Below are 8749 nucleotides of genomic sequence, written 5' to 3'. Positions count from 1 at the left end.
GGGTCAAATTAATATAGAAACACCGCCCCTTAACATGCACTTCGCCACAACCACGCACTACGGGTCAGAAATAAGAAACTCTAAAGAAAAAACAGTGCATGGAACATTGCACGCGCATGATCGTTTTCAATTTTTCGCTGCACCGGAAGGACAGCGTCAGCGGAACTAAAAAAAATTCCATGTAAATTGAGTGCCGTCTTCCGGTACGGAGCTTCTAAATTAATTTTCGGTGAGAAATTCTGCCGTAAGAAAACCTCATGTGATTAACTGATGCTCGACCTGCAGGTGTATGCTCATGAACCCCTCCGTTTGAGAGTTGTATTTAAAAAATAAAGTGATTGTTCATTGGTTAATTCACAACGACTCACCGGATTATTCAGCGTGATAATTAATTTCTTCAAAAATAACTCGGCACACTTATCATTGATTACCGTTTGGCATTTTAAATCAACCTAATACGTTATCTGTTCATTATATTGAAAAGGTCTCTTTTACATTGAATACTGGCCACCCAATATTCATTAAATATCACGCATTCACACTTTCCCATCCAAATAATGAATTTATTTGTTTACTTTATATCGATAGAAATTTTTCACTAGATTCTCGGAAAATATGGTCAAAGTTCCAGCAATAATGCGGACAGGACCGGAAAATTGAAGGCTACGGTCTGCTTTTTAAACCTTCCCCGGACGCGGGTGCAATTTATACCTGTAACGCCGTGTGATTCCTGGCGTTTGAGCGGAACGCACCGAGACCGCGTTTAATGAACGCACAGCGTTCACACGCGTGGGTGTGAATACGGACGCAAACAACGCATTGTACACGTTCTTTCAACTTAAATTGACAAGTAAAAATATGTTTTCAAATAAATGAGTGCGTTCATAATACGATACATGAATTTTCTTGTGCTGTTTTTTTATATAAGCCAAGCTTAAAAGTTCATTTCAGGGACGATCGAAAATCCAATATGACTTCTGCTTATCCGGCGGCGCGTTGAAATCCCTTCTAAGGAGCTATTTTTCGGCAGAAAGCCAATTGTGAATATTATATATGACATAACTTTCAACTTTGGGGGATGAATGCTTGCAATGACTGAAAAAACACCGATTTCCAAACTTTCACAAGCTATGCAGCGCATTTTGTTCGCTATGAACGAAGAAGTAAATATCTAGGACTCAGAGTCCGGCCATTAGTATAAGATATTTATGTTTCTAAAATCATAGATTTATGTTTTTAAACCATCATGTTCATATTTGCACGTTAAACTGCTATGCTGCTATCTAACGGAAATTGATCAAGTTATTTCTAGTATAAGATGTCTAAGACTTGAATCTAAAACCATACAATATAAATTCCAGTTTTTGAACGTCAACCACTTCTGAATGTTTCTAATGTTCCGTCAATAAATTCCGTAACATTGTTGATTACAGGTATATGGTAGCTCCTATATACTTGCATTTCATGTGAACGCTAACATGCATAGAAGCTCATTTTCCTGTCAAGGGAATCACAAATTGAAACGTTCCAAATTTTAGATCATTGTTTAAGTTAACAAATTAGTACATCTTGCAGACCACAATGTTCCGGTTGTATTCGTTATATAAGAATTATTTGTGATATCTATGATTACCACAGCGAAATTTTAAGTCACATTCCCCTTGAATGTTACATCAAACTAATGCATTGCTGTTGAATAAATGCTACACATTATATAAAAAATAAAATGCCCCTCATACACGCGGAGGAAACCTCTGCTCAAACCTTACGATCTGAGCATCCTTTCTCGGAATAAAAAAAGCTGATAAAATTCAATGATTGCAGTTGACTGCTACACGGCCATGCGATCAATCATGGAGCGATGTCAGGAGTCGCTCTCGACCAAGTGACGCGAGCAAACCAAATGATCAAAAAGCAACAGGCTACGACAATCTCTGCAGAAATGCAGGCTGTAATTCCAAGAAAATAATATCTTTGCTTTATTAATAATAGTAAAATTATCAAAGATGAATTTATGGAAGCTTAAAGGGGCACGATTGATTGCGAATTATGTAATTTTGGAATGTTTGGTTCCGAATGACAACCCTGCAGAAATGCAGGCTGTAATTCCAAGAAAATAATATCTTTGCTTTATTAATAATAGTAAAATTATCAAAGATGAATTTATGGAAGCTTAAGGGGCACGATTGGTTGCGAATTATGTAATTTTAGAATGTTTGGTTCCGAACGACAACCTCCACAGAAATGCAGGCTGTAATTCCAAGAAAATAATATCTTTGCTTTATTATTAATAATAAAATTATCAAAGATGAATTTATGAAAGCTTAAGGGAGCACGATTGGTTGAAAAATTATATAATTCTAGGTTGTTTTGTTGGAACAAATTTCAAACATTCGTTAAACATACAAATTCGTTGTGTAAATGATTTATATGAGCGATAAATTACTGATGAAATCATAAATATCAAGTGCTACATATTTAAAGATAGCGTTGTATTTAGATGAAATGAAGGCGGCATTTTCTTGAAATGTACCCCCAAATCACGATCCATTAATATGCATTATTTTAGATGTACTAGGAACTATAACTTAATTGCTCAGTGGCGATACATACGAGCATTTACAGGTAGGGCCACATGGGGCAGCGCCCCCCCCCCCCCTTTTTTAAATAAAATTTTTGATGAAGTTTTAATTGATATGAGGTGGTTCTTTGTTTTGTTTAAATGTACAACTAATGAGGAATGTATGATGTGAATTAGACGCCTAGATGTTTATTAAACTTTTATTGAAACACCATTTTGTAAAAAGTGTCAAAATGGGCCCATATACATATATTGCCCCACCCCTGGGGCAATGGGCCCATGGGCTTGGGGCAAGGCGCCCACCCATGGTCCCTTTACCACAAATGCATATTTTTCGTTTAAAATGAAAAAACAACACTTGACAGTTAAAAATAAGAAAATGTATTAAAAAATAGGACATTCACTCATTTATTAACAACTAAAAAAATCATATACTTAACTTGAACAAATATACTCTTGGCTTAAAAAATCTATCACTGACGTGAAGAAAAATATTTCATTGACATAAAAATGTATATCCTTGACTTGAAAAATATATCCTTCCGATAAAATAATTCGTCCTTGACATGAAAAAATAAATGTGTCCTTGACTAGAAAAAATATATTTAGTTGATCAGAAAAAAAACTTCGTTCCAGTTTCGTCCATAATCCAGATATTATGTGCAGAGAATTCGTACCTAATCGTAATTTCAGCCAACACCATAAAAACTCATAAACTTTTGGCTCATTGATATTGGCTGAAATCAACTTTTGGCAGGGCAAGAGTCAATAACTCGATAAGGGGTCATAAATACGCATAACTAGAAACTAAACCTGCTGCCTTGAGGCGGCAAATCAAAAAATCATTCAATATGAAGTGTAATTTGTAATTCAAAAAGCTAGTTATAGTTTGAAAAAGTCATTGAGACAAATCTAATGATGCATAACACAAGACTTCACCATGGGCGCTTTGCCCCGTGACTCGCGTGGGGCCGTTGCCCCCACTAGGTATCACTTCAATTTATATCGTGTCAACATTTTATTTTAAAAGCTAATAGTCTAAACTTGATCTCAAAATTAGCCCTATAGATATTACTTTCAAAATATAATTCACAGTAATTTCAAAAGCTTTCACAGTAATCGATAAGTTTTATTTAGCAGCAAAAAAACCTTTATCTGGGCTGAAACAGTTATCCACAAATAACTTAATAACGCAAACACTTAGCAAAATGAAAATCCGTAAACTTCATCCCAGTGAAACTGTCGACCGGCGGTAGAGAACACGGACCAATATCTGCCATACTTAGCGAGAAACCCGCTATGGGCCCGTGACCCGCAGTGGGCTCGCTGCCCCATGTTACCCTACATATGGAAGTCGCCGCTGAAAATTATAATCTCGTGCTTATAGTGAAGTGTTTTGAGCTTCTTCTAGAATTCAATCTTTTGTGATATATTAAATTGTTTCAATTTCTTAATATGCAACAATGTACGACTGTATTACTTGCTCTAAATAATCCCCACATTGGCAGTATAAGAATTTAATTAATATCACCTATAAAAGTACACGCCTACTTCGTGAATTCTACAAAAGCTTTAATTATTTTAAATCAATTTCAAGATCCAATTAATGTTTCTAACTAAAACATTATTATAAAATTTTAATCCCGAATTACAAATTCGATTTATCGCCATGCAAAATGAAAGAAAGCTCATGCGAAACTAAACAAAAAATTTGAAACCGTCGTCCATAAGTTAATCATTATTTTGCACATAAAAAGTATGGAACTAATTACTAACGTGATTCTACCAATTTATGACTGCACTAATCTACCGGACATCGCAAAAATTTTTGAGTATCCAGCTTCTGCAAATCTCATAATCCTTTGACGTCGTAAACCAACACATGTATCCACGATCCACATAAATACAATTATCCACCATATAAATTTTAGGACGAAAAACAATGAAAGCGGCTCGCATGCAAGTAATCTAGGTAATCGGTGGTATATAGGGACGTCGCGTGACGCATAATACCAACACAAAATATAAATAAAGAGCACAGGTGGAGTAATGCATCACAGGTCTTATGTGTGGGCCTCGGTCCTGAGACTTATCTAGCTAAGGAATTTGAGTGCCTAGAGAATTCATACAGACAAATTTTCTTTGCAGAGTAAAATAATGTGAGACTTATCTAGCTAGAGAATTTGAGTGCCTAGAGAATACAAACAGACATACAGTATTTTCTTTGCAGAGCAAAATAAATGTGAGACTTATCTAGCTAGAGAATTTGAGTGCCTAGAGAATACAAAGAGACTAATTTTCTTTGCAGACTAAAATAATGAGATTTTTGGTGAGCTTGGAAGCTCGCCGATATCTTAATAAACACTAGAAAGTTTGCCAAGACATACTCTGTGATTAGCTAACTGCTATTTTACTCGATCAGAATTTTACGAAATTCTTCATAACAATAAATTTTAAGAACAATAAGATACAGAATGATGATAATAATTATCAGTTAATTGCCCGATAATAATGTTGCAAAAATTCATTTTGAAACTAAGCGGTGATTCTCAACGCATGTATGCCAACTAATTATAGCTTTTTTCATAACTCATATGGCAGCCGTGTGTCCACGCCCCATACTTTTTCTTCAATACTAACGCGTCTTTGTTCAGTACTAGGCAGCTCGTTATTGTTCTGTATTTCCTGCAGACTAATTTGTTCTGAAATTCAGTGACCAGGCGAAGCTGACCTCGAACACGCGAGGCTTTACGAGCTTAAAAACAAATGCAAATTCAGCGATGACATCACCGGCCCGCATACGCCTCAGGACGGCAAGCCTTAGCTCTGCTTAAAACAAAACCTAATTATTTCACTCTTGCATTTCTACACTGACATTTGGGTCCGGTTGGCCAGCAGACATGAATGATCTTGAGCCAAAACATAACAAGTAAAAACCGCATCTGGGTTTATACTTCTTAATTTATTATTATTTTCATTCAGTGAGTCAATTATTTAATGAGGAGTTTTTCTTGAGATTTTACTAATTTTTTGTGTGCAGGTACGCGAAAAGAATTCATTTTTTCAGAATCCTTGCTATATTTCAATTGAATAAACTTAAACTTTGTTTTTTCCTCAAACGGATTTCAATTGTAATGAAAATCTATATGGCCGCGCATATTACACCTGAAATTTCCCTCTAGTGAAGCATTGAACGTTCGTTTCGTCTCATGATAATGAAGTCCGCGTAAAAAAAGGACGAATTACCAAGAAATAGCTTAGTCCACAGAAGCATATGATTCCAAAGCTTGCACCCCGACCGTGCAAACCACCATTGGCATTTTCGCGGTATTCTCAATTGGTGATTCAGTCGTAAATAAGAGCAAACAACAGCGATCACTCGGTCTTTACTCGACACCTCTCGGCGATGATTACACGTTCCAGGAAATTCAGTTGAGGCCTCTCATATTTTAAATTATTATTGCCTTCTGTTCGTGTGTTGATTTCAGTCTGTTGCTGAGCTAACCTGCATGGTGTCTCACAATTAACTTCAATCCTTCACTAAGAAATTCATTGCACGATCTGGTAGAGATGGAAAGCAGATTAAAAAATAGAATATCTAGAATACCAAAATGGCATAACAAGGGTGAAATTATTATACCAAAATGGCATAATAAGGGTGAAAACGACACTTGTGAGATATGTATGTTCATGTGAAGAGTGCATCGTCAAATTGTCAAACTGGACATTTTTATTGAATGTCGGAAATACAGACATTCGTGTAGTGTAATGAAACAATAGAACTTACAGTTAAAAAAATTCGTGGTGGCAGCACGAATTTGTTAAAAATGTTACCTTGCGTAAATGTGCTAAAATTAGTGATCAACCGTTATGAATTATTTATTGGATTATGCGTTGAAAAATCCAATGAAATTAAAAGCGAGCTCTCAGCAACCTAGGCCCTGAAAGAGTAGGCTGGAAGAGGACGTAGGCGCTAAAGGAAGCCTTCAATACATACAATCAGGCGCCATATAATGTGCTCAAACTGGTGCCAGATTGCACACCCACTGTACTTGCATCGGTACATTCTGTACCTAATTTGTGCGGTACAGTCTAGATAATTATATGATGTGTACTTTATATGACGCCTTCACACGCTAGGAGACTACGTATAGCAATCTTTACGATACTGTCGTGGTATACAGTGTAGTTATGCATAATGCGCATAAATATCCACATGTTGTTCACCTGTCCTGAACTCTTGTTAAAGAACCGAGGAGACTACGTATAGCAATCTTTACGATACTGTCGTGGTATACAGTATAGTTATGCATAATGCGCATAAATGTCCGCATGTTGTTCACCTGTCCTGAACTCTTGATAAAGAACCGAAATAAAATATAATGATGATTTGCTACATATACTGTATATGCAAACGACATAAGAATCAATGAGTCATGTCGACAGATTTTTTCGAACTTAAATAAAGCAGAGAATAAAGTTTTGCTTCCAGACTATTGATAAAATAAGCAGGAAGTTCGCTAATGGTGGCCACGTAGTGCTGGAATAATGTAATAATGTATCCAGGCTACGAGCTGCGCAATTGGCTGGAACTCGCTACTTCAGCTCGCTGGTAATGAACCCAAATTCCATGTTCCCTATAATTTCGTATGCAAAATTCTCAAGGGAAAATTATTTTCATGGAGACTTCGTATCAATCACTGCGCAAATTATACATTTCGAGCACTTGGTTTCTCTTAAGAGGCCAGCGTAATAAATGTTTTAATCGAAGCATCATGACTCGCAACCGCTGTGGGTTCCATACACAATTAAGTAATTGCACCCTTCTCGTTAGTAAAGTAAATTTGAGAAAATTTATCCTATAATTGAATTAATTCGACTGAAATTATGTTGGTCATAACAATAATTACACTGGTAGCAGAAATCGTAATTAGTTTGACTTATGTTTAAGTAATTACTGAGAGAGATTGATTAAGACAAATATTTCGTCTTTAATTATAATGTGAATCGTCAAGCACACTCAATTTTTGAAATTATATTGTTGATAAATGTATTTTGGACGCACTTGTTGAAAAAAAAAATACTCGCAGGCACTGGGTAATTTTTTTTGTCTTCATTGGCAAAAATCTCGCTGATTCTACATAGATTAAAAATATCTCAACATATTAGTTGATCAAGTTGTCTCAGTCAAAAATTTGCGAACTTGACGTCGCTCGTGGTCAGACATTGGGTTGAGAATAAACTGTTTTCATTTCTCCAGAAGGAAACGTAAACCAAAATCACTGCGTTTTGTCATTTCGTGCGCATAAGACATTTAATTGCCTTTTCATCCGCTTTTCATTACATGTGTAGGTACCTGCTTGTATTGACACGTATGCATTTTTTGCTTCTGTCATCCGCGAACAATTTTCATTGAAGTACTAAGCACTCGTCATTGTCATTTCCGGTAAAAACGAACTGATATTTTCGTTAAGTTTATCCACAAAGCTCATTAAAAGCTCAGTTAATTTTTTTTTTTGTACATGGCACGTATGAATGCTATTTTTCGAAGAACGATTACATTGTCCGGCCGCGACACATTCTTATACAGCCTGCGGAACATGTGCGTGTTTCAAGCGATTGTACTCGAAGCCCCAAAAATGTTGCCGGTTGGACAGTTTCCCCAGAAAGGCAAACTCTCTGTGGCTCTTGGATTGTTTGTGCTCTTGTCAAGTGTCCATGTCGAGTGGCCTGTCTAACGAGCATCATTTGTTCCCAGTCCGTCGCAAGCATGGGAAGAATAAATATGTTTCCGGGAAGCTATTCTGTATCTACGACCGCTCGACCATGTTGATCAATCTTTTCTCAAATCTGATGTTAAAAGAAATATATCGTTCAAAAAGAGATTTCGAAAATGCTTATTTTTGGTTGGACGGAAATCTACCAGTGAAATGTTGTCTTACGCAAGAAAAAAACTGTATCTTTTTTTGAATTTGAAGCAAACTCATTATTGCGAAATAATATTCCTATAATCTAGTGCTGTGTTTCATGAAAATTTTGGAATATATAAAATAATTTATTTTAATCTCCTGACAGAAGATTTTTCAAATCAACAACTATATCCCCGAAAATGTATCAATTATTGCTAATTAAATCCCTCGCCAAGAGGTATTAAGTTTTACTTCCTTA

This window comes from Hyalella azteca, unplaced genomic scaffold (assembly GCF_000764305.2).
Source record: "Hyalella azteca isolate HAZT.00-mixed unplaced genomic scaffold, Hazt_2.0.2 contig1504, whole genome shotgun sequence".
Taxonomy (NCBI): domain Eukaryota; kingdom Metazoa; phylum Arthropoda; class Malacostraca; order Amphipoda; family Hyalellidae; genus Hyalella; species Hyalella azteca.
Note: the sequence above shows the minus strand (reverse complement) of the source record.